At 47.1% G+C, this 27,730-nt stretch overlaps 1 pseudogene; it reads right to left on the bottom strand.

The window, feature by feature from the left end:
- On the bottom strand, positions 1-27,664 carry LOC147673901 (uncharacterized; annotated as a pseudogene).
- Between the last annotated feature and the right edge of the window lie 66 nt (positions 27,665-27,730).

Below are 27,730 nucleotides of genomic sequence, written 5' to 3'. Positions count from 1 at the left end.
CTACTCCTTTTGTAGCAATCCTGGTAGATGTCCCGCCTTTAGCCGCAGGAGAGGTGGAATCTCCCGAAACACTGTTACATAACATCAGGAAATGGTGCAACGAGAATTGCTGCGGAGAGAAGGATATAGCTAATAGCATCAGGATGGGCAGAAGGGTGGGTTGGGTAGGCTACACTAAAAAACATCTAAAAGTGTACTGAACTTTAATAGTCCCAATGTGTCTAGCCGCCTTTTTTGGGATTCCTCAAACTTAGACCCAAATGATGTTAGCATCCGTGCAATGCCCCTGGGCTTTTTTTACCCGCAGGCGACCCGGCCTTTCGGGGGGGGGGGCGGACCAGGCAGACAGGAAATAAGGAACACCAAGGTGGGAGAACTATAAATCATGCCACTCATGAGCATCCAAGGGTTACCCAGAAACCCTGGGGACGGGTGCCGGTCAGGAATAGACACATGTACGAGCCCAGAGAGAACTTAGTCCTTTCTAACAGATTTACTCCTTTAGTTAATTTAGAGGAAGTAGATTGACTAAATTGTGAAACCTCCCTGGGGGCTAGTCCTGGCAAAAACAGAGTTAGTATGACTATAGAACCTGCCACGCTCCCAGAATCCAGAATCAGCACATTAACACCTACAAGGGATTGTATAAAACTGATGACCTGGAATATTGCAGGGTTGTGTTCGAAAATGGATGATCCAGCATGGTTAAACATGGTAAAAGAATATGACATTATAGCTCTCCAAGAGACCTGGGCAAAGGACAAGGTTTTTTGGCTTGATGGATATACATCTTTTTTTGTCCCAGCCGAAAGATCACCAATGGGGAGAGATAAAGGTGTTCTTATGTTCCTAGTCTCAGTTAATATTGTGGGTAGAGTAAAGGAACTTGACAGCCCATCAAATAACTTTATGCTGCTAGAAATTTTGCTACCAGATCATGATAAGTTGGTTTTCATAAATTGTTACAATTCTATGTAAGGTGGGCCTCAAAATTTTAATCTTTATTCTTTGTTAGAATTCCTAACCGATTATAAGCATAAACAATCCACTTTTGTTCAGTTCATTATGATGGGGGATTTTAATGTTCATTTGCTTGCTTTTAATTGCCAGTACAAGGATTATGATGGCCCTGAACTTACTACTCCACAACACTTTGAACATAGTGCCAAGGGTGAGGCTATGGAAGAACTCCTGTCATCTAACGATTTGTTTGAGGTGGGGTTTCTAAACCAGAGCAATCGAGTTGTCACATATAAAGCTCGAGATAGCGAGTCAATTATTGACTATATATTCTTGTCACCGGGGCTGTTAAATTATGCTGTGTCCTACAATGCCATCCCTAGTGGGTATAGCGATCACAACCCAGTTATACTCGTTCTGGATGGGACCCTCGGCCTCTTGAACAAAAACTCCTTTACTAAGATAGCGATAGATGTAAAAAGTAAAGATCAAGGAAGGAGACTGAAATGGAGTGAGGTGTGCCCTGAAGACTTTTTTAGCACTATTCAACAAAAGGTGGCTAAGGAAATAAACATCTGTAAAGACCCGACAAACTTTGGGGGCGATGTAATAGCAGCATTCGAGGCTATTTGTGCACGGGTATCCATGGAACTGACAATCAAAACTAAGCGGAAAGCCGCACCAGTTCTAGGCTGGTTTGACCAGAATTGCTCCAAAGCGCATAGTCTACTAATGAAAGCACTCATAAATAAGCCTAGGGACAAGCTGTTGGTCGCAAACCTTAGGAAAGAATATGCATCGACCCTGCGGGAAAGAAAAAAGACCATCAAGAAAGATGCCTGGGACTCGTTAATGGAATCAGCCACCATGAAGGACAGCTCTAACAGCCAGATTCATGAAGCTTAATTGCGCTCGCAAAGGGCCAGATTCTGAGAATCTGGCCCTTTGCGAGCGCAGTTTTTGCATTTGGGATTCATCATACCAAATGCAAAAATCGGTAAATGCGATTTCGCTAAATTGCGAGGAATTACATTTAAGGAATCTCTATTTGAGATTCCTTAAATGCAATTCATTACCCATTCATAAATTGCGAATTCGCAATGTCGGGCCGCTATTTACCGCGAGGTCAAACCTCGTGGTAAATAGCGAAAACTTAGAAAATGCTTTTAAATGCATTTTTCTAAGTTGCATGTTGCACACACACATGTCCTTTGGACATGTGTGTGCGCAACACCAATGTAGATTACATTTCAGGGGTGCTACAGGGTGTCCTTTGGACACCCCTAGCATCCTTGAAATTGCATCCTTATTTGCGATTAGCAAATTGCTAATCACAAATAAGGAATAACTCCCCATCCATTCCTATGGGCCTTTAGGCCCATAGGAATGAATGGGGAGTTATTCCTTATTTGCGATTAGCAATTTGCTAATCGCAAATAAGGAATGTGTAGGAATTGCAATTTATTTTGCGATTCCTACATGAATCTCGTTTTGCGAGTCTGTAATAGCGATTCCTTATTATTCGCTATTACAGACTCGCAAAACATGCCGATGATGAATCTGGCAGTAAGTTCTGGGCAATTATCAATAATCCCTTATTTGCTGCGACAATGAACACTGTCCTAGAAACAAATATTGAGGAGGAAGGCTGGCTAAATCATTTTAAGGAAATTTATGGGAGCAATAAAGTACAGGAGCCGTTTTTGTTATCAACTAGTTTGCATCCTTTGCCACCTTTAAGATTTACAGTAGCAGAGATCGAGGTTGCGATAGAGGGCACAGCAAGGAGTAAAGCCCCTGGCCCGGATGGGGTTCCCTCCGATATGTATAAGTCCAACACCAAGTTCTGTGCGATTTTACTTGCAAATGTTTTTAATTCAGTTTCTGAACTAGGTTTCCCAAAAACATGGTCTTGTTCAACTATCATCCCCATTTTCAAGAAAGGCCAAAGGGGTGATCCCAGATGTTATAGGCCAATATCTTTATTGGATTCCTCCGTTAAGATCTTGGGGAAAGTGATCCTAGCCAAAATAACACAGTGGACGATGGATAATGACATCCTATCCAACGCCCAATATGGCTTTAGGTCAGGGAGAGGTACGGAGGACCAATGCCTAAACTTACATCTGATTGTGTCGAAATATACGAGGGCAGCCAAAGGTTCCATTCTTCTAGGTTTCATGGACCTGTCCACAGCCTTTGCCCTGGTTAACAGGTCAAGGCTGTGGACTATGCTATTGAACCTGGGGCTTGATGCATCCCTGGTATATTTTTTATCAGAATTACATAGAGATCTGAAGGCTACCATCAGGATGACACAGGAGGGCAAATGCACGGCGTGGTTTATATCTGGGAGAGGTGTACGCCAAGGTTGCATCTTGGCCCCCATGCTTTTTACGTTGTACATAAATTCCCTGGAGGAGAGGTTGCTAACTGCGTCCCTCGACATTCCGCGTATGGGAGGCACCCCTATACCTGTACTCTTATACGCGGATGACGCTGCTCTGGTAGCACGTACACCTCTTGGGTTGCAAAGATTGCTTGGCTCCTTTGGGGCTTTCATGAATTTGCTTGATCTAGTAGTGAATAATTCCAAATCCCACATAATGGCTATTGGGGCCAGCAAAAACACCACCAAGACTTTCTATTGCAACAAGGAAGTCATTTCAAGTGTAAAGGTTTTCACATACCTTGGGGTGGTATTTGACAACAAGGGACACTGGTCCCCGCAACTAACATCAAAGACAAAAGCGGTAAGAAGCTCCGCTAATGCAATCCTAAGCTTCGCGAGAAGACTGTGGGGGAAACCATGTGAAGCTTTGATAGCTATTTACAAGGCAAAGCTAGGTATGGTGCGGGCCTTTGGGGATATATAAAAGGAGACACTATCCAAAGGGAGGAAAATACATTTCTTCATTCCCTTTTGGGTCTCCCCCAATCGACCGCTACCTTTTCGGTTCATCAGGAGTTGGGGATGGGATATATCAGCGACACTATAGCAAAGGCACCCATCCTACTGTGGATCAGAGTTTGGATTAACACTAATCTTACCTTGAACCATAAAATACTTAAGGACTGCTTAAACCTAGATAAGGCTAAGGACATTCAATGGTTAGCATACATCAAGCAGACAGTAACAGAACTGGGGCGTCCAGAGATCTTTTTCAATCCTTCTGGACTGAAAAAGGCAGACCTGACTTTGGTTAAAATTAACTTCCCTAAATACAAGGAACTAGAGCGGGAGGAAAAACAACTAAGTAAACCCACTGTCAGGGCCCATTATATGTTAATTTCCTGCCTATCCGTTCAACCATACTTAGCAGTTGTCACTAATCCATTCCATAGATGGCTATTAACAAAGCTCCGGTTTAATCAGATCCACATGGTTCTAAGTGAACAAACTGGGTGGTCCAAGCCTGAAGATGCGGCTGTATGTAAATGTGATGATTTTTCATCACAAGATACTATGCACTTCATGCTGTTCTGCACTTTCTATCACGATGCCAGAAGGAAGTTTATTGTTCCCCTGTTGAAAGAGAAAGCATTTATACAGGCTAAACCTGCTTTACTTTTTTTGCTACTATTGGAATCACGGTAACAATGTATAGTGTGGCAAGTTTTCTTGTTGCATCCTTTCGAAGTAGGAAGAAGAGACTTGCATTGCAGTCATGGGGGTTTTTTGGATAGCTGAATTATATTGACTATGAATTATGGATTTCAAATGAGGAAACCTTTTTATATGTTTTTATTGCTATTTTATGATACTTGAATGTACTGTATGCATTTTATGAATTGTTGAAATGTTTTTATTGTATATAGCATACTTTTATGATTTTTTGAAAAATCGAATAAAGTGGTTATGATGATGATAATACTTACATTACTTATATTGTTGCCCGTTTTGGTGACCTTCTTGGTTTCGGACAGGGTAACATGTGTCTTCAGAAGGCCACCCAATCTGGTTACTTCATTAGAAACCTGATCTAATTTGGCTACTAATGGTTTAACAATCATTTCTAAGTATGGGCGGAAAATCCGTTACGCTCGCGGATTTTGCGGATTTTCGGTAAATTCGCAATCCGCGAGATTTGCGAATTTCCCGCAAAATCCGCAAATTCGCACGCAGCGGATTTTTTTTGCGGCGCGCGGCGTTGGTGATACAATTTTTGCGGCGCGCGGAGTTTATCATCGTTTGCCGAGTTGTTTTTCTCGATATTTTGCGAGTGCTGCGCCATTTTGGATCTTGCTGTGTGATCCCGCGGGAATTTGGCGAGCGCGATTACGTCATCGCGGCTTGCCAACTTGCACAGCGAGAGTTTGTCAGCGCGAGTACGGCGAGATCACGTCTCGCGGTACTTCGCAATTGCGAGATTTGAGATGCGGCGAGCAGCAACAATCTCGCACAAGCGAAAATATAAAATTCGCAATTCTGTACAAGAAATCCACCAGCAAGCAGCATAAACCTTCTTGAAATTATGATTTTTATCTGAATAACTCCTTAGGTTGACATTTGCCTGCACTTTTTTAGCGAGTAGTCCATTTTGGGGAGGGGGGGAGGGGGGGAGGGGGGTGGGAGGAAGGAAGTGCCCCACAGTCTTCAACTTCCTGTTCCTGTCCAGCAGGCTCCTCCCAGTGCTTTGTCCATCTCCTGGTCACTTTTCATTTGGATCTGGAGCTGGAAGGATTACTTTTTGTGGATGCTGCTGGATATTTGGATTTGAGGCCTTTTTGACTTTCTTTGGATCACTGTTGGATTAGAAATTTTACAAGTAAGTTTGTTTGGGGCATTACAGTTGCTGCAACTACAATTTTGGAATTTTCGATTTTTGGGCTGTTTTTGGGCCTTTTGCCCAGGGGTACTCAGTGGTGGGTGGACTGAGTCTTTCTGTGGGTTGTCTTGAACTTAAACATCATGGAGGGCATGGATGGAATGGGATTGTGCTGATTTTTCAGTGATTTTCGTTTTTTGGGGCTGTACTTGTGGCCTTTTCACCAGGGGTATTTGAGTCTAGCATGGGCCTAGTCTTTCTGTGGGGTGTCTTGAACTTAAACATCATGGAGGGCATGGATGGAATGGGATTGTGCTGATTTTTCAGTGATTTTCGTTTTTTGGGGCTGTACTTGTGGCCTTTTCACCAGGGGTATTTGAGTCTAGCATGGGCCTAGTCTTTCTGTGGGGTGTCTTGAACTTAAACATCATGGAGGGCATGGGTGGAATGGGATTGTGCTGATTTTGCAGTGTTTTTCGATTTTTGGGGGTGTTCATGGGGAGGGACAGGCCATGTGGCTGGGGGCCATTTTGAGTGCTGCTACAGGCCCTGGCCATGTGCTGGGAGGCAAGTGGCCATTTTGAATGCAGGCTTTGTTGTTAGGCCTGCAACCATTTTGCCTACTTTTCAACCTTTATGCCCAGGGGTAGTGAGTCTTGCATGGGCCTAGTCTTTCTGTGGGTTGTCTTGAATTTAAACATCATGGAGGGCATGGATGGATTGGGATTATGCTGATTTTTCAGTGATTTTCGTTTTTTGGGGCTGTACTTGTGGCCTTTTCACCAGGGGTATTTGAGTCTAGCATGGGCCTAGTCTTTCTGTGGGGTGTCTTGAACTTAAACATAATGGAGGGCATGGATGGAATGGGATTGTGCTGATTTTGCAGTGATTTTCGTTTTTTGGGGCTGTACTTGTGGCCTTTTCACCAGGGGTATTTGAGTCTAGCATGGGCCTAGTCTTTCTGTGGGGTGTCTTGAACTTACACATCATGGAGGGCATGGATGGAATGGGATTGTGCTGATTTTTCAGTGATTTTCGTTTTTTGGGGCTGTACTTGTGGCCTTTTCACCAGGGGTATTTGAGTGTAGCATGGGCCTAGTCTTTCTGTGGGCTGTCTTGAAGTTAAACATCATGGAGGGCATGGATGGAATGGGATTGTGCTGATTTTGCAGTGTTTTTCGATTTTTGGGGGTGTTCATGGGGAGGGACAGGCCATGTGGCTGGGGGCCATTTTGAGTGCTGCTACAGGCACTGGCCATGTGCTGGGAGGCAAGTGGCCATTTTGAATGCAGGCATTGTTGTTAGGCCTGCAACCATTTTGCCTACTTTTCAACCTTTATGCCCAGGGGTAGTGAGTCTTGCATGGGCCTAGTCTTTCTGTGGGTTGTCTTGAATTTAAACATCATGGAGGGCATGGATGGATTGGGATTGTGCTGATTTTTCAGTGATTTTCGTTTTTTGGGGCTGTACTTGTGGCCTTTTCACCAGGGGTATTTGAGTCTAGCATGGGCCTAGTCTTTCTGTGGGGTGTCTTGAACTTAAACATCATGGAGGGCATGGATGGAATGGGATTGTGCTGATTTTTCAGTGATTTTCGTTTTTTGGGGCTGTACTTGTGGCCTTTTCACCAGGGGTATTTGAGGCTAACATGGGCCTAGTCTTTCTGTGGGCTGTCTTGAAGTTAAACATCATGGAGGGCATGGATGGAATGGGATTGTGCTGATTTTGCAGTGTTTTTCGATTTTTGGGGGTGCTCATGGGGAGGGGCAGGCCATGTGGCTGGGGGCCATTTTGAGTGCTGCTACAGGCACTGGCCATGTGCTGGGAGGCAAGTGGCCATTTTGAATGCAGGCATTGTTGTTAGGCCTGCAACCATTTTGCCTACTTTTCAACCTTTATGCCCAGGGGTAGTGAGTCTTGCATGGGCCTAGTCTTTCTGTGGGTTGTCTTGAATTTAAACATCATGGAGGGCATGGATGGATTGGGATTGTGCTGATTTTTCAGTGATTTTCGTTTTTTGGGGCTGTACTTGTGGCCTTTTCACCAGGGGTATTGAGTCTTGCATGGGCCTAGTCTTTCTGTGGAGTGTCTTGAACTTAAACATCATGGAGGGCATGGATGGAATGGGATTGTGCTGATTTTTCTGGGTTTTATTTCGATTTTTTTGGGGTGTATAACTGAACTGATGTTCCTCTGTCTTCCATTGTTTTTAGGTGCACAAGACTCAAGAGAACCACCAGTGCCAGGAAGTCCTGCAGCGATGTGTGTGTGCAGCATAATGTCACGCGACGTCACGTCTGGCCTCAGACAACTCTACAATTCGTGCAACTGCGGCCTGCTGTCTGACCTGCTCTGAAGAAGATGGCCCCAAAAAAAGGTCTCTGTAGCTCCTCTAGCAAGAAAGTTGCTAGTAAGGAGCAGAAGAAGCAAGTTACCAAGGAGGCTGGTGTGCCAACCGCCATGTTTTTTGGGAGCAAAAAAAAAAGTACGCCTGCAGCAGCAGGATCTGCTGGGGACCAAGCTGGGAGCAGCACCCCCGCTCCATTGGGTTCAGTGCCTCCACCACCACGCCAACTTAAGTCAAAGCCCTTGAGTGCTTCAGAGGCAGTCAGTGTACTTCTCCAATCACCATCGACCAGTGATGTTGGCTCATCGCAAGAAAGTAGCAGCAATGTCCCTGAATCAACACAGGTTGTTGTAACTCATCTGACAAGTGTTGAACAACCACAGCCGCAACAACAACATGTGCAAGTAGTACAAGCCCAATTACATGTGGAAGGAGAGGCAGCGCAAGGAGATGCGCAAGCAGAGGTGCATGGAGGGTCACAACAAGTTCCCACAATAGTTGTCCCTCACGAAGTAGGGGCACATCAGGAAATTGACAATCAGACCGAGGTATCATTTGAGGAAGCCACTCCTCCTGATGATCATTCATTGTCTTCCACATCCCTAGCAAGGAAAAGATCAAGGGGGATGTCTACATCTTCTTCAAGCCCACCTCCTACTGATGATCTGGATGACGATTGGGTACCACCACGGCAGCCTGAGAGTGAGGCACACCATGATCTGACAAAGATACCTAAGCGTAAAAGGAAGGTCGTCGAAAAACTCATAGCTATGGAGTGTGATGAGGCTCAACAAGAAGTGACGCATACTGCTGCTGGTGAAGCCTCTCACGATGACTACGAGCCAGTCATCATAAAGGTCACTGCAGCCCCAGCGGGCATGCAGCAAAGAGACATTTTGACCCTATCCCGAGAAGCTGCTGAGCGTGATGATGATGTCGACGAGGAGGCAATGGAAGAAACACCACAATCATTGGAGTTAACTAGTACACCAACACCTACCGCTTCCATATTTCTTAGTCGCCAGAAGGGACCTCCATCCACCTCGACCTCAATTCGTGGTGGTGAAAGTGCAAAACGTACTGAAGTTCGGCAATCCACATCCTCCACTTCATCTGGCATTAGCAGCAGGACCACAACCACCAGTATCGCCGCCTCCTCCGGCCCCCAAAGACATTTCAAGTCTGCCGTTTGGGACTTCTTTAGTGTTTGCCCAAAAAATGAAACCGTAGCCATTTGTAGCATGTGTAAGCTTCGAGTTAGTCGTGGTAAGTTGGGTTCCAACTATGGTACCGGAGGCCAGAGAGGTCATCTTGAAAGAAAGCACGCTGTCAAATGGTTTGCGCACCTACAGGCGATCAAGGAAGCCCGAATTGCACGTAATGCTGTTTCATCTGATGATGACGAGGAGGAAGAAGACGTGTCAAACCCTTCACTTACACCCAGTACCCCTGTCAGCAGCACACCCCATGTGAGCCACACTAAGAGTGTGGGAGAGAGTGATACACCATTGCGAAAAAGTTCATCAGCGAGCGTAACTGGGTCGAAGATATCATCATCATCCCGTAAATCTTTGGTCCAGGGCAACATTAAAAAGATGTCGTTTACAGAAGCGCAATATGAACGCAACCACCCACTGACGCGTCTGTATAACACTAAGCTGGCTAAAATGCTAGCTCTGGACCTTCTCCCTTTTTCTTTTGTAGAAGGGGTTGGTTTTCTAGAATTAGTGGCAGCGCTCTGCCCTAAATGGAAGGTTCCTAGCCGGTTCTATTTTGCCCGAGTTGCGGTTCCAGCACTACATGAAGATGTTCTGAAGGTGATTGGGGCAGCTTTGCAGAAGAGTGCTGTTCACACTATACATCTGACAACAGACATGTGGACCAGTGGCGCAGGCGCTGATTACATGTGCATCATTGCACACTGGGTCTCTTTTTCAGGGGCTAAAGCAAAGCTAAACACAGGTGTTGACTCAGACATTGTTTTTAAAGCTGCTCGGAAACATGCAACACTAGCCATGTTTGGTTTGGAGAAACGTCACACAGCAGACAACATTTTGGATGTCTTTAACACAAAGGTCCTTAACTGGCTGTCCCCACTAAAACGCCAGGTTGGTTATGTTTCCACGGACAATGGCGCCAATATAGTTAAGGCCATGAGGCAGTGTGACTATTTCAGAGTGCCGTGTTTGGCGCACTGTATAAACTTGGTTGTCCAAAAATTCTTGGGTAATAAAGGCAGTGCAGCGTACAGAGTATTGGACACCTGCCGAAAAATGTGCAACCATTTCAGCCATTCTTTTAAGGCCCGGAAGCAGCTGAGGAGCCTGCTATATCAACGTCAAATGCCAGTGAAAGCACTCATCCAGGAGGTGGTAACACTTTGGAACTCAACCTTCTACATGTTTAGCGTCTGTATGAGCAGTATACGGTACTCGATCAATATTTCTTGACAGAGGGTACAGAGGACCTGAGGATGGGTGCGGCGCAATGGAACATAGTTCAAAGCCTGACACGCATGCTTCGTCCTTTTGAGTTCTTCACGCGTGCAGTCAGCAAGGAGGACTGTAATTTGGGAAAAGCTATCCCATTGTTGTACATGCTGGAGGACCAACTGAAGGAGGTGTCTTCTGTGTTTGAAAAAGATGTAAAAAACCAAGACTCTTTTGTTCTGGCTGAGAAATTATTAGAGCTCCTACATGGTGATGAACGTCTTAAAAAGATCCCCTCAGAAGAGCATTACATTTGTGCTACTATTCTGGATCCACGCTACAAAAAGGCGCTGGCAGGCCAAGCATTCTTTCCTTTTGATGATGAACATGTTCCAAAGTACAAACATTGGCTAGCCTTGTCAGCCAAGAGGTTTGAAATAGAACGGCTGAAAATTGAAGGAAATGGCAGTACATCAGCAGGCCATCCCCAGTCAAAACAATCCACTTCTGCACCTGTGGCTGTGGCACAAGTGACCTCTCAGCCGTTAAAGACACCGGCAACCGGATCATCTGCACCAGACACAACAGAAACATTGGAGGCTGAAGAGGATTGGCTAGCTCTGCGTGGGTTTGGTTCTCAAAAGGTCAGAGGCACAGCAAGAGCTAAGCAAAGTGGAGGAACCTTGGATGAGGACCTTGAGTCGATGGTGAAGGACTATCTGAATGACTCAACAGAGGTCTATGTTAATTCTGACCCATTGGCGTATTGGCATGGGAAAAAAGAATTGTGGCCACAGCTCACCAACCTGGCTTTAAACTACTTGTCTTGCCCACTCGCAAGCGTGTCTTCTGAACGTGTTTTCAGTGCTGCTGGTGGCATTGTAACTACCAAACGGAGCCGCCTCTCGCCCAAAAATGTGGAGAGGTTAACAATGATCAAGATGAATCAGCACCTCATACCACCAGATTTCAGAGTACGAGAAAGCGCGCCGGATGAAGACGAGGTGGCCAGCAACATAGATGAGGGAATTTCTACTCTGTCAGGTGACACTGAGCTCACCCTGCCCGAATTCGCAGAGTATGATGACGAAGCCTTATTCTCATTCCTGGACCGTGATACCGAGCCCTGAAAATGAGACAACGAATCAATAACTTTCTTTTTCGTCCTTATTCACTTTTATTCCTGTGTGTCTGTCTTTCTTTGTTGTGCACAGTTAATATATTTCAAACTTTAATCAGATAATCACAAAAACAAGCCCATCAGCAGAACTGTCTTCACTGGTTTGCTAATTGATTTGAAGTTGCCGCAGTCTGCATTCCTCAGGTTCACAAGTTCAGAAGAACATGCTCCTCTATCCTCCTCCTCCAGACTCCTATTTCCATCAAACCAGAGGGCTGGTTTACGCCCAATGAAGAAAGACTCAGCACGTGTGGGGGTGTTGTTCTACCTCTTTGCAGGTGAGTTGACGGCGCTGGGGCCATTGCTGGGAAGCTCTAATACCGGATAAAAGCGGTTTGGACCAAATCCCAGGCGGAAATCTTTTTGTGTTTTTGATGACTTGCTTGCCTTTGAGGTGCTCTTAGGGGAGGTTCCGTCTGTTTGTGGGTGAGTTTAGTGGTCTGGGAGCACTGCTGGGACACTCTAATCTTGATTGCATTTGCTTTTCAGGAAATCCGTGGTGGCAACCCCGACTTATGGCCAAGCTACGCAGCGCGTTTGGACCGAAGGCCGAGAAATATTGCAAGTATGAGATTTTGCTTTTGGCCTGTTTGGGGGTGTTATGCTTTTTGGCGGGTGGGTTGGTGGGTCTTGGGGCATTCCTGGGAAGGTCTAATACCGGGTAGAAGTGGCTGGGACAAAAGCCAGGCCGATTTATTTTTGTTGCTATTTCTGACATTTTGCTCAATGTAGCGTTTTCGGGGGCCTGTTTGGGGGGCTTCCTGGTGTTTGTGGGGGGGTTTCGGGGTCTGGGCGCACTGCTGGCTATATATACTTTACTTTGCAAGAGGTTTGAAGCAAATCCATGGTGGCAGAGGGGAGTTAGGGCCTAGCTGCAGAGCGCGCGCGGAGTGATTTGGGAAATTTGGGAAAAACTGACAAAGTCCCCATTTTTGTACTTTTGCTCTTTGGCTGTTTGGGGGTCTTCTACTCGTTTTCTCCTGGGTTGACGGCGCTGGGGCCATTGCTGGGAAGCTCTAATACCGGATAAAAGTGGTTTGGACCAAATCCCAGGCGGAAATGTTTTTGTGTTTTTGATGACTTGCTTGCCTTTGAGGTGCTCTTAGGGGGGGTTCCGTCTGTTTGTGGGTGAGTTTCGTGGTCTGGGAGCACTGCTGGGACACTCTAATCTTGATTGCATTTGCTTTTCAGGAAATCCGTGGTGGCAACCCCGACTTATGGCCTAGCTACGCAGCGCGTTTGGACCGAAGGCCGAGAAATATTGCAAGTATGAGATTTTGCTTTTGGCCTGTTTGGGGGTGTTATGCTTTTTGGCGGGTGGGTTGGCGGGTCTTGGGGCATTCCTGGGAAGGTCTAATACCGGGTAGAAGTGGTTGGGACAAAATCCTCGCGGAAAAGCCTTTTGGCACTTTTTGTAACTTAGGGTTTGTTAGGGTTAGCCCTAGCTGCAGGATTGCATGTGTTTCGGGGTGTTCTAGATTTTTGCAACTGAGTTCTGGGGTCTTAGAGCACTCGTGAGAATGTGTAATTTTGCTTGCAAGTCATTTGAAGAAAATCCATGGTGGGAAAGGGGGGATTTGGCATAGTTAAAGAAAGCCTTTGCCACTATTCTTAACTTAGGGTTCGTTAGGGTTAGCAGTATTTCTATTGCATGTGTTTGGGTGGGGGGGTTTTCGAGTCTTGGAACGATGCTGGCTATGGATACTTTTGCTTGGTTGCTTGCAAGTGGTTTGAATGCAATCCACGGTGGGTAAGGGGTAATTAGTAAGGGGGTACTTCAGCCTACTTTTACTTTCAAAGTAAGTTTTGTCACCAGTTTTCTGCTAGGCCTCGTTTTTTGAGATTTGATTGGGGGTCTTCTACATTTTTGCGACTGGCTTTAGTAAGGGTCTGGGTGGGAGCACTGCTGGGAAGATCTAATTTTGTTCTAAAACACAGTTTACAGTACACCTAGCTTGAGGGGAAAGATCCGCTACATTAATTTACCCCTACTTATTTATCCTTCAAAAGGTGACTCAGACAGAGTACGCACTTTCAAAAATATTGTACTGTCTACTAGGAAAATCAAAGTGTGACTTTTTGCACTCCACAGCCTACATACCTTATATTTATTTATCAGTGGTGTTGTAATATTATATCACTTCCTGTTTTTCGTTGAATAATTACAGGCCGGGTTTCAGTCTCTGCAATGGGGAAAAAAGGATGGAGTCAGGCTTCACATTAGCGAGCCACAATTCAGCATCAGGCAGGCAGTGGACAGGGTGTCTTCTGCTGACCAACATCGATGGACGAAGCGTCGGCTGCAATGGAGGAGTGCCGCTAATAAGAGGATTTTGTTTCTGCAGGCAACTTACTTACCACTTTCAACAGGACAACTACAACAACATACAGATACAGTATCCCTTGCCTTTTTCTCTGACTGTGACTGCATTTCTTGGATCTCTCTCTGCTTCTAAATTGATCCCTTAACACATCACTTAGTCCACTCCACTATCACATCTGCACCACACATAGTCATTTGTAAGTGCTCCTACGTAATTCGCAAGTCGCAGCACTCCCCAGCCCGTAGAGGACTGGGATGGCCCCAACAATGAAGCATGTCACCAAGGGGCAACCCTGGTGAGTGAGGGGACACCTAGAAAAAAAGCAATTTCTCCTTTTCTATCTACTATACCTTCCAGACCAACCCCATTAAGTGTTGTGAATGGATTTATAGTGACCAGCAAGGCTCTCAGGTATCTGGCTACAGAGACCTTATGTTGAATATAGTTATCAATATTTCCACACACGCCCTGTACTGTTGCATTCTTTCTTCCACAGTTGTCGAAAGTACTACTTACTTTTCACTGACATGCATGCAGTAGTGCATGCACTTTCAAAGATTGATGGATAGGTTTGTACCCAAAGAATTGTTTATGTTCAATTGTTTGTCTATGCTGTGCTTTTTGTACAGGGTGTCTTCTGGTGACCAACATCGATGGACGAAGCGTCTGCTGCAATGGAGGAGTGCCGCTAATAAGAGGATTTTTTTTCTGCAGGCAACTTACTTACCACTTTCAACAGGACAACTACAACAACATACAGATACAGTATCCCTTGCCTTTTTCTCTGACTGTGACTGCATTTCTTGGATCTCTCTCTGCTTCTAAATTGATCCCTTAACACATCACTTAGTCCACTCCACTATCACATCTGCACCACACATAGTCATTTGTAAGTGCTCCTACGTAATTCGCAAGTCGCAGCACGCCCCAGCCCGTAGAGGACTGGGATGGCCCCAATGATGAAGCATGTCACCAAGGGGCAACCCTGGTGAGTGAGGGGACACCTAGAAAAAAAGCTATTTCTCCTTTTCTATCTACTATACCTTCCAGACCAACCCCATTGAGTGTTGTGAATGGATTTATAGTGACCAGCAAGGCTCTCAGGTATCTGGATACAGAGACCTTATGTTGAATATAGTTATCAATATTTCCACACACGCCCTGTACTGTCGCATTCTTTCTTCCACAGTTGTCGAAAGTACTACTTACTTTTCACTGACATGCATGCAGTAGTGCATGCACTTTCAAAGATTGATGGATAGGTTTGTACCCAAAGATTTGTTTATGTTCACAATTGTTTGTCCATGCTGTGCTATTTTTTCTTGTCTCCCAAAACCTTTCCCAAAAACCCCCGTACCCATCCATTTTTCAAACCCTAACCCTCTTCCCCCGGGCTGTGTGGTTTTGATTGATGTGTGACTAAATTACAGCAATAAATCCACACACTTGCTGGGGAGGATAAGGTGATAGCAACAGGCTGGTGAAGAAATCCGAGGATATATTCTTACTCTGCTTGACAAAGACCCATGGCTAATGTCAAAGAACTTCAACCGAATTAGTAGTTATACTTTACCATTTGTTAGGCTACAATGTGGCACTGTTCTAGTGTACTTCTGTCACCTGCTATATTCTCTATTGTACCGTTGAATTGCTCAGGAGGACAAACCAGATTTAATTTTCTTTTTTTTCATAGGCATGCAACTGCCACTGTGTCACACCACTAGTACCACCGCTATGAGGAAATTTTATCCGACCAAGATTGCCAACCTTATTCGCTGTTTCCCGTGGAGCCAGCCCTGGGTCTAGCCCTACTTTCAAACACAAATTACAGGTAAGATAAGCGTTTGGTGGTTTGGGGGTATAATGGAGTATTAGGAGGAGAGACGAGAGACTGACGGTAGTACTACTAAAGTCCTAGGACTCTTGAATTCACTTCACTTACTCGGTGAGAGGCACTTAGTGTTGAAAACATTTGGGCATTTACACTTAAAGGAAGAAAATGGAACTAAACTTTCAGGAAAACAAAGTCACTGTTAAACCCCCACCCACCAGGCAAGCAGTAAAAAACAGGTATGCTCAGATAAAGTTTGAAAAAGTATATTTATATCCCTAACAAAATAATCTCCCGCAAGACCCTCCCTAACCCCAACAATTGTCCTTCAAAAGTCCCCAAAAACCCAACTCCCAATTCCCACCCCCCAAAAGTCTCTAAAAAAGGGGCAAGGGACACTATGGGTGGATGCTGTCTACTTTGTGGGCCAGGGCATCATGCTCCTGGCGGAGCAAAGCGTGCTCTACGCGGAGCCCCTCCAACACGTTTGAAAAGTGGTGGAGCTCCTGCTGAAGGCGGGACACCATCAGGGTACTGCGGTGCAGGCGTGCCTTCACTGCCTTGCAGGTGCAACGGCTGTGAGAGGAAGCTATTGTCCTTGCTGCTCGGCGGTGTCGTTTGGCTTTGGCAGCCCGGCTCAGTCTGGGTGGACCACTGTGCTGGGTGGCAGCCTGTGGGGGCACGGAGGCCGATGCAGACGACGTTGTTGTGGTCGACTGCACACTTTCTTCGTCCTCCAGGGCCACCAGCCACCGATATTCGGCCACAGTGGCATCGATCCTCCGTTGCCGGGCCGCTCTAGCCAGCTCCTTCCTCCTTGTTCGTTTGGAAGGAGCATCTATATGAAGAAAGAAAGACATAGTCTGTAACCAATGCTCTTTAAGATTAACTCAATCATTCAGCAGAAATTTGTGTTGCAGTACAACTAGCAACTTGCAAGCGCATTACATAACTATTGAGGCCAGTATCTATCTAACCTCACACTTCTTCATCCTTGCTCTAACATTAGTGGGAGTTTAAGGAACAAATTCTACGAGCACTATGGACTTCCATTGGAGTCGACTATGAAAGTACACCAGTCTTATTCTTCTTCTTGTCTCTTGTTTAGGAAAATTGGTACGTTATCTTCTGCAAGCCGGCATAATGCCAGCGCAGTAAACTTGCACCCGAGAAAAAGAGACGCACGCCATGATGAGTGACCTAGACTTGCGTTGCGTTACTGTACCCGTCCAGTACATGCAGGTGGTGAAGCTCTTACTTTTCTATTACCGGTGGCACTGAGAATACTCTGTTACAAGGGCTACTGCTTAATTAATTTAACTTTCACCCTACAGTGCAAATGAGTACTAGAAATGGAAAATTGAAGAAGATAAATAATCTGATTATCTATCACTTCACATGGGATGTTTTTGCTTATATATGGGATGACTTTAGGTGCTTTGCTTTTTATTGAGTGACCAGTGATACATCCACACATGAATGACTGAGTACTACTAAACTTATTAAGAGAGGTAGGGAGTGGCCACCGTAATAACCGGATCTATGCTGTGCTTGCAATACAAACTACTGCTACTATTGATGGTAGTATTTGGACAAAATTAAAACTTCTTTTCCTTGCCTTTCCTACACTGGAACGGACGTGCGGGTGCAGTGTTACATGCTCTTCAAAGTTACACTTAGTTCATCCACTGACCGTCTACTCTCTCTAGATCATGGGTACTCACAAACTTTCTCTCAGGGGCTAAATTTACAGTGTAGTTTGTGGCCGAGGGCCGCACTGGTGGGGGGGAGTCAGAGGGGGCGGGGCTAAAGCAAAACGAAAACTTGTGACCATGAGGTTGCACACAGGTCCCTGCAGCAGATGCCTTCATCCACTGAGCCACCAGACCCAGCATTTACATACATCTCTCTCACTCATGCTCTCCCTCCTGCCCTCCCTCTCCATCTCTCTCTCCCTCCTGCCCTCCCTCTCCCTCCCCCTCTGTCATCTCACTGTGTGTGTGTCTGTCTGTGTCAGCCTTCAGCCCGGGCTGAGACAGCTTCCTCAACGCGCACACACAGACAGCCACACCAAAGTACTTAACAGGTCTTTAAAAGACCATTAACATATTATTGAGGCTTTGTTTGTTGTAGCGCCCCTGCATCTCCACCCTGACAATCACTGCTTGCCCGGCCCCACAGAGCAGAGGCTTTGTTCTATTTCACCTCTTTGTGGCCCTGCATCTCCACTCTGCTCTGTGGGGCCGGGGGAGAAGTGATTGTCTGCAAGGTCTGCACACCGCCAAGGAAGGCTTGCCGGGCCGCCACCGGCCCGCGGGCCGTACTATGAGTACCCCTGCTCTAGATACACATATGCTATCTAAGAGTCAGATAGTAGCATGATCCAGGTATATGGACACATACAGTTTCTGTGTCACCCACCCAGGCTGTTGTCCTTCCACCAATCATTGCTTCATCATTCACCCAGCCATGCATCTCATATTCTTTCCTTCCCAGCCACGTCTTCAATCTCAATAAGTAAGGAATATATAAGAGCTTACCTCTGCCCGCCACCACCACCGTCTGAACTCTAACAGCCGGCACTGGAACCGCCGCATCCTCCCCTGAGGAATTGCCCTCCGCCTCCGTGTCGAGCACCACCACCTCCGCGTTGGCCCCGCCACCAGATGTTCCACCTACAAATTACATTTAAGAATGTTAGAATAAACCACTCACTAGTATTTGGTCTAGGAATGAAGACATGTGAAAACAATGTAATGCAGCACTTTTTGGCACAACTGATGAAGGCTGGCTTTTTAACACGCACCATTTTTTTCCACACAGACAGAAGATGGACTTCTAACAACAAGATCAAGTTGAAACAAGGTGAGAGCTCGGCTCGAACACAAGAAATGTCTTCAATTAATCGTCAGCACTAACCACTTTTACATGCTCAGTTAAACGTTTCGTTTTTTTATTATGACTTCATTTTAATAAATTTGTTTACTTTTAATAAAGCTTTTAAACTTAGAGAGACTCTGTGTTTTTTGGTCCAGAGTGACTAGAGTGACTGAGCGAAAGGTTTTGCAATTTTTGCAAGCATGAGTCCGTGCCTCTGACACTTCTTGACTCTGACTCCGTACTCTTCAGCTACGTTGGATAATAATCATCATTGGGGATCAATGATCGATGAATTCGGGAGGTAAATGACTGTGCCACACTATGTAGTCAGTCAGTAACGACATTGGGGGTTCAAAGTCTGTTATCACAGAGGTATGTGGAAACTCTAACAGCGCCTATTATAATTGATAAGCAATGCACTATTTATTGTCCATAGTTCTGTTTCTGCAGAAGAATTGTCCGCGCCACTGTAGTGGTATGGATTGTCCTCCTATCCAAACCAAAAGGTAGTATCTTATTCTTTCTTGGTGGTCATTCACATTTTATAGTTGGGAATTTTCAAAGCAGATAGAACACTTCAAAAGACATTATGGACAATCCCAGAGGACTGCACTAAGTTGATAGAGCTATTGCTGACTAGAATGGGAGTTTTGCCAACCGTGCAATCTTAGTTAGCTACACAGACAGACTAATAAGAATAATCGAGTAATACCACAGGGAGTCATAGTAGAGGCAGGATAAGAATTTAGATACAGTCTACAAGAAGATCAAAGACGATTTTGAAAAAATCAAATGAGGAACGCTAAGAAAAATAGGTACTAGTCTAAAATGAAAACTTACTGGGGCCAGCAAAGGAGCCCTCGCCTGCCCGATCCTGGCCCTGTTCAACAGCATCCGCCGCCTGCTGCTCCTGTGTCCTCCCCTCGCCCCTGGGGGGAGCTGACGTACAACATGAAAGAAAGAACAGAAAACATGGATGATTGTTGCTTGTCAATGTCAACCAAATCAAACATTTCAAAAGAACAATAACAAAATATTTCCGCGGAATTATATTGATTAGGGTTAGTTTTCATTTATTTGCGGACCTGTGACTTCGAAAGTCACGTAACTCACTAAACAAAGTACTGAAAGGTTCACCTAGGACTGGCAGGCAGCAGTCCGCAGGCAAGAAGCAAAGTGACAGACAAACTCCATTGTGATTTCAGTCAGATCAGTGACAACACTAACAGTTGCCTGCTACATTACCAGTCATTTAAATAGTCAAACTATCAATCCACCGCCACTATTTTTCTTATTGTCAGGGGTACAAAGGAAGGGGCAGATTTAAGCCCCTTGCGGCTCTTTTGCTCCGTTCTTGCGTGACTTTTGTGACGCAGCAGCTAAACAAAAATGGGCGCCATGGTGCGGTGTATAATATTATAACAACATGACGCATTTGGGAGCTGCATCCCGTTATAAAGCCCTGCGCCATCAGGGGGCGTTCCGGCGCAAGGGAGGGCATTCCTGCGCTGGAACACATCCTAAAAGTGGCTGAGGGAAATCTACAAAATTTCAATCAGTCACCTTTAGGAAAATGATGCGTCACACAAACCCTGCACCTGCTTGAAGCAAACGTACGGCTTGACCCAGCATTGGGGAGATAGGGTACCCCAGAGCATTGCTGGAGCTGCGCCATCGTTGCGACGCAACTCCAGCAGTAAAGCTTCGGTGACGTTTTAGGCCCATGGTGCGCCGCATTGCAAATACGGCGCACCATGTTTGGTGGTGGTAGCGGGCCGCACAATTAATGGTGCATCCCTGCTACTTTGCAGGGATGCGACGGTAATTGCAATTCTGCCCCTTAGGGGCATACTTACTTACGCGTTCTGGCGCATCTCCAGAGATGCGCCAGATCAAATGCGTCACGCAAAACTACCCTTGCGACACGGCAGATGCGCCTCATTTACAATGCGGCGCGCCCTGGCGCAAGGGTAGGCACTTGCGTGACGCATCTCGTCACGTAAGAGCGGCGCATCTCTGGAGTCACGTTGCCAACGCAATGCAACTCCAGTAATGCTCAGGGCCACCCAATACTTAACATGCTGTGTCAGTCCTTACGCCTGCTTCAAGCAGGCATAAGGAATTGAATTGACGTAGCAGCGTCGCAGAAGTGCCTGCGTTAAATCTTGTAGATTTCACGCAGGCAATTTTGCAAGGCGCACAGCCGCCGGACCGCCCACCCTGCGTACTAGGAACGCACCCATTGTGGTGCAGGCCCATGGCTTTATAACGTGACGCATCTCCCTAGATGCGTCATGCTGTAAATGACTCGCAGGGATGCGCCACGTTTACGCCGCTGTTGCGTCACGCAAGGCAACGTAAACGTGGCGTAAGGGGCTTGTAAATGTAATCTGCCCCCTAGTGTCTAGCATTACGCAGTTCTGTAAAGTAGACTCATACATAATAGTTACTCAGGCCAATGAGACCACAAAATAGAAAACAAATAAGCATAGTAGCAACGCCACTGAGAAGGAGAGCAGTGCACCTGAAATGCACAGAAGATTTTGAAATATAATTTAACTACAATGTAATCGTCATCAGCGGCATTATTGGCTTGCTCCATGTAAAAAACAAATATTTGCAATACAACAACACAGAGCAGGAGAAAACATCATAGTAGTGAGTGATGAAATAGCTACTACTACACACCAAGCCCGGGGATCTCCAAGCCGAGCTGGTCCAGCAGGTCGCGCTCCCGGTCCAGGAGGTCCGTCCAGCGACGGGTGACCTGGCTGTAGGTGCGCTGGACCCCGTAGAGGTGGGATATGGCCCAGCACACCTTCTCCCACCGCTTCCGGCGCTCCCGGATGTTGTAGCCGCCGGCCGCGATCCTGCCGCCTCGCGCGATGGTCCTGGGCAGGCGGCGCTGGACGAAGTAGACCAGCGCACCCACTTCCTCCGGGCTGAAGATCTCCCGTCGCATCACCTGCTCCCCCCTCAATCGACCGCATGGTGTCCTGGCACTGGGTCCAGGACTCCTCCTCCCCGCCGCCGCTGCCGCCCTCAAGTGCCTGGGCAGCTTCACGGCGCCTGGCTTCACCATGGTCTCGGCAGGTAAGGTAGGAAGTAGAAAATTAAGAAGGAATATGATAGGGAAGAAGAAAAGAAAAGAGTTTAAAAAAGTAGTTTAAAAGTAAAGAAAAATAGCAGAAAAGACAAAAATATACAGCTAGGAAAAGAGAGGGATAGATAAGAAGCAAAATCGTTAAAAAAAAACTGAAAACAAGCAAAGGATGGCAAAGATAGCAAGAGGATTAAACACCATGCCCAGACACAGGAAATGAATGAAAAACAAGATGGCCGGCGCCCGTTCACGAGCGCGAAAGTAAGTTCGCACGAGATTTTCCTCGCGATCTCGTGCGAACTTGTACTCGCAATGCGCTTACTGCGCGAGATTATACATAGCGGGCGGAAACGGAAATACGTCACGCAAACAAAATGGCCGCGCCCGTACTCGACCTTGGGGTAAATTCGCGTGTTGCGCTGCAAGCGGCTCGCGAATACTGCAAAAAAACTCGCGAAACAACAAGCCGCAAAAAAATATAAAGCTCATTCGCACGAATTGGCGGCTTCCGCGGTCGGTTTCGCACGACGCCGCGCCCCGCGAATAGCGCGAAAAAAACGATTTTTGCAAAAGCAAAAGCAATGAGCAGGTGCAAAAGGTCAACCTCATTATTTGTAACAATTCCCTGTAGTGCTTCCTGAGGGGGCCCTCCAGAATTCGGTTGCCTGCTTGCAACTATTGTGTGACCCTGCTCTGACCTTAACTGTATGCCACAAAGGTCCTGATTTACAGCTAAGGGAGCAGACAAGCAGGTGCCAGGCTGGAACTTCAAATTCAGTGACACATTAATTAGCCCCTAATTCATTATTGTCAGTTGGGGCAGGGCAGGTGTTGTTAATAAACTAACCCCAAATTAATTCATGTTAGTTCAAGGAGGGCAGGTGGGCTTGCTTTTCCCCCCCATCTTCTACAGTGAACCAGAGAGTGGCATTGATGTAACAGAGGGTGGCATGGGTCAAAGAGAGGGTGGCAGTGGTGAAACAGAGGGTGCTGGGAGGCTGTGATGATGAACCAGACGTAGAAACAACATAGTCGCGACCGTTGCGAGCCGACAAGTAATTCGCAATTGCGAACTAGTACCAAATCCTCGCGAACTGGCAGAAACGCTTGCGAACACACAAAAAAAAAATCAGCAAATTCGCGGGAATTCGCGGATTTTGCGGATTGTGAATTCGCAAATCCGCAAAATTCGCGAACGCGAGATTCGCAAAATTCGCCCATGCTTAATCATTTCCATCTTGGCTTCAATAATGCTAACCAGTAAATTGAATTGCTCAGGATTCAAAGTAGTCGTCCCTTCCTTTTCTGAGGCCTCAGTTCCCACTGTATTTTTAGGAGGTATATCCACTTTTTTAATTCTCCTATTGCCCCCCCCCCGTTTGTTAGGTGGCTTCCTGCAAGCCCTTACTACTCTGCGCACCGGGGAAGGTCGTTGAGAGGTCTCAGAGGGATCATCATCTAGCACAACCTGGCTTAGTGGTGGCAAAACTGGTATTTTACTAATAGTTTCATTGTTAATAGTAGCCTGGACGCCTTGATTACAGCTTTTATCTAACGCCGGAGTATCAAGAGAGGTACAGACATTGATGGGGGAAGCTGGGGGGCTACCCCAGCCCAGTGAGGCTCGTCGGTCATTGTTAATTTTATTTACTACTTTAACTAGATAGTTGTCCATCGTAGCTGATACTGAAGCAGCTTTAGCGGAACGAAGTTTAGACATTGTAAAAATTGGGTAAGACCAACAAAACAAAAACCAATACTTAAAACACCGTAGCTTTCACGAATCACTCGGGATAATACAAATGTAATACGAATATTGCGATAGTGTTACCTTAATACTAAAGTGTAACAATCTTACAGAAAATTGGGGGATAAGTCTTAACTGCAGCTGCTAAGGTGTGTGGCCCAGCCCAGCCTCGTTCTGCCCCGGACTGCCACAGACTGCCCGCCCTTTGCCCGGGCTTCGCCCGGCGTCCCGCGATGTGGTGGTCACGCTGGTTAAATGCGCCTCCCGGCGTTCTGCTTGCATCTGTGGGGCGCGCCGCTGCTTGGCCTGCCGGGCAATGTAGTCCCAGAGCAGCGACACGAGAAGAATGCACCCGGTGACTCTTGGCAGTGGTGGCAAGGAGATGCTCTCCCTCCAGCTGCCTATCGTCTCAGGCAGCGTCCAGCGTCCAACAGCCTCATAGGTATGCTCCCCCACTCTTGCCGGTGGTCACGCTGGTTAAATGCACCTCCCGCCGCGCTGCTTGCATCTGTGGGGCCCGCCGCCGTTTGCCCTGCCGGGCAATGTAGTCCCGAAGCGGGGACGCAAGAAGAATGCACCCGGTGATTCCTGGCGGTGGCGGCGAGGAGATGCTCTCCCCCAAGCTGCCTATCATCTCAGGCAGCGTCCAGCGTCCAACAGCCTCACAGGTATACTCCCCCGCTCTTGCCGGTGGTCACGCTGGTTAAATGCGCCTCCCGGCGCTCTGCTTGCGTCTGTGGGGCATGCCGCCGCTTGGCCTTCCGGGCAATGTAGTCCCGGAGCGGCGACGCAAGAAGAATTCACCCGGTGACTCCTGGCGGTGGCGGCGAGGAGATGCTCTCCCCCCAGCTGCCTATCGTCTCAGGCAGCGTCCAGCATCCAACAGCCTCACAGGTATGCTCCCCCACTCTTGCCGGTGGTCGCGTTGGTTAAATGCGCCTCACGGCGCTCTGCTTGCGTCTGTGGGGCACGCCGACGCATGGCCTGCCGGGCAATGTAGTCCCGGAGCGGCGACGCAAGAAGAATGCACCCGGTGACTCCTGGCGGTGGCGGCGAGGAGATGCTCTTCCCCCGGCAGCCTATCGTCTCAGGCAGTGTCCAGCGTCCAACAGCCTCACAGGTATGCTCCCCTGCTCTTGCCGGTGGTCGCGCTGGTTAAATGCGCATCCCGGCGCTCTGCTTGCGTCTGTGGGGCGCGTCACTGCTTGGCCTGACGGGCAATGTAGTCCCGGAGCGGAGATGCAAGAAGAATGCACCCAGTGACTCCTGGCGGTGGCGGCGAGAGAGATGCTCTCCCCCCAGCTGCCTATCGTCTCAGGCACCGTCCATCGTCCAACAGCCTCACAGGGCTTAGGCTTTCTCCCTTTCTCTTTGGATTTCTTAATGCATTTGAACTCGGGATGGGAAGGGTGGCCACAGTATGCACATGCGTGTTTGAACTTACATGCTCCTGGGGGCTAGGTGCAAGTCTTCCGGTTGAAGGCCCAACACATCCCCCTTTTGTCTCCCGCGCCCCCTTGGGAAGTCCGAAAGGGCTGCTTCATGGATGATTTATTATTGACACTCTCCAACCACACATTTACTTCTGTCTGGTCCCAACCCAAGTCCGGATCATCGACTTTGGCCCATCTAAAGTCCCTATCGTAATCCAACCAGGCCCCCCCACCATACATTGTTTGTGCTTTCAAAATCTTATTGGCATAGCATATCAAGGCTACAGCCAATTCTGGCTTCTTCTCTAACATTTTGGCCTCTCTCCAACCGGTCTACTGGAGCATCTGGGTAGATAATTGGTTTAACCCGGAGCTCTATTTCATTGTACATTACCTTGTAGTATGAACTTACAATGAGTTTCAATCGATTTGTTATAAATACTGGAATGTACAACGGACAAACAGTTTGTTATATTTTTGGTTAAATAACTGTAGACCTTGGTTGTTTTTCGTTTTTTCCATGTTTAATTTTTTCTCAGTTTTGTGTCTTTCTTAATTGTCTACAATTTGCACAATATTTCCCTTTTTCTCTAAAGACGTGAGTGTGTTTTGGATGCTTGTGATATGCTTGTGAATTTTGAATGAAAGATTGAGTGCTTGGTTAATATTTCAATGTCCTATGTGTCTGTTATATAAACCTTTTTATATTATGAACTAAATGTTGAAATAAATTTCATGCAAAACTCTTCAGAATAAAACGCTATTAAATAGCAATTCCCATTCTTGAATTTCTGTTCAGGTTTTGGTTGTACATTTATTGATTTGTCGAACCATTCACATCAGTACTGGCACCTCTATTTTGTTAGTTAAGTTTTTGGCTCAGCCTTACTGATTAGAGCCAGCCCCCTGTTGTTTTTTGCTGTTATCGTTTCAGGCAGCGTCCAGCGTCCAACAGCCTCACAGGGCTTAGGCTCTCACCCTTTCTCTTTGGATTTCTTAATGCATTTGAACTCGGGATGGGAAGGGTGGCCACAGTATGCACATGCGTGTTTGAACTTACATGCTCCTGGGGGCCAGGTGCACGTCTTCCGGTGGAAGGCCCAACACATCTCCCTTTTGTCTCCCGCGCCCCCTTGGGAAGTCTGAAAGGGCTGATTCATGGATGATTTATTATTGACACTCTCCAACCACACATTTACTTCTGTCTGGTCCCAACCCATGTCCGGATCATCGACTTTGGCCCATCTAAAGTCCCTATCGTAATCCAACCAGGCCCCCCCACCATACATTGTTTGTGCTTTCAAAATCTTATTGGCATAAGATATCAAGGCTACAGCCAATTCTGGCTTCTTCTCTAACATTACAATGGAAAATACATTAAAACCAAACAACCAATTAGTAATGGATTCCTCTACCCTTTGTTTCCTGTCTCTAAAGGAGCCTTCCTTACCTTCCTTCTCTTTAGACTCTACCTCTCTCCTTTTAGGTCTAATCAGGGAAAATATATCCACATATTTCCCTTTCCAAATTTTTTCCTTCGTTTCTGGCGTAACATGCGCCGTTAACTTACCAGGTTTGGATAAAACGGACTCATGGCCACCAGATGGTGTGCACCCCTTATCTATCTCTTTGCCTCCGGACTCCACTGCCTTACCTGCAGAGGACCCTGCTGTCGTTGGTTGCGCGGGGGCCGCTTGACCCACCGCCAGGGGAGGCGTGCTCAAATCCTTCTTGTGTGCTTTGCTCAATAGGGCGACCTGCTTACTCAATTTGCCTAGTACCCCCCAGTGCCTATAGCTAAGGCCCAAGGTGCTACGTCACGCTGACTCCTGGTGCGCCTAATTGTGCCAAGAGTGTCGCTACGGTGGACAGTATGGTGGCTGTGGCAACAGGCCCACCCTCCACCGCTGCCCCAGCCTGCACAGATGAAGCAGGGACTACCCCCTTGTGCCGCCCCCTGCGGGATTGGCCCCATTACTGGGACCACCTCTGGTACTATGGGGGTAGGGGGATTAGGAGCCATAGGCGCCACCACTGGAACCAACCCTGGTACTATAGGGGTGGTTGGATTAGGAGCAGGTGCCAAGGCCTTTAAACCCCCTCAAATCTCTGCCAAAATAGCGCTGACGTCATCCCACCCTTCTCCTGGTGGCACACTGACTGGCTGAGGGGGGCTCAAATTAGGTTGCGGGGGTGCTGGGCCCCGGCCCCGCTGGAACAGGTGCGGGCACGACGGGGACTGTACTGAGCACAGGTGCTGCCGGTACCACAGGTATGGGAACTATATTTGGTAGCACCAGTGGCGCTGGAAACCCTGAATCAGGCAAGTTAGGGACTGGCACCGCAGGGGCACTAGGCTCGGGCATTACTGGGGAAACAGGTGCGGGGGCCTTCTGGGACCTTGCTCACCCTCACCTTCTTATTCCCCCTGGACTTCTTAACTAGAGGAGGAAAAGCTGCTTTAGGCGGGACTATGGTTCGCCGCAGTCGTGCCCCTGGAATAGGCTCAGATACCTCCTCGCTATCTGACACTGGCGCCTCACCCCCTTGTTCCTCCTTGCTACTATCATCCTCCATGCCCAATTTTGCGAGCACCAGCTTTAACAGATGTGCATTTTCTGAATCCCTCTCCTTCCGTTTCAGGTTGCGCTTGGGAGGCATGATGAACCCTTTTATGTCAAAATACAGGCTCTTAGCACTAGTCAATGAAGCTTTATACAACTAATG

Source organism: Lissotriton vulgaris, chromosome 12, assembly GCF_964263255.1.
Source record: "Lissotriton vulgaris chromosome 12, aLisVul1.2, whole genome shotgun sequence".
Taxonomy (NCBI): domain Eukaryota; kingdom Metazoa; phylum Chordata; class Amphibia; order Caudata; family Salamandridae; genus Lissotriton; species Lissotriton vulgaris.
The sequence above is the reverse complement of the archived record's forward strand: the minus strand, read 5'-3'. Positions and strand labels throughout refer to the sequence as shown.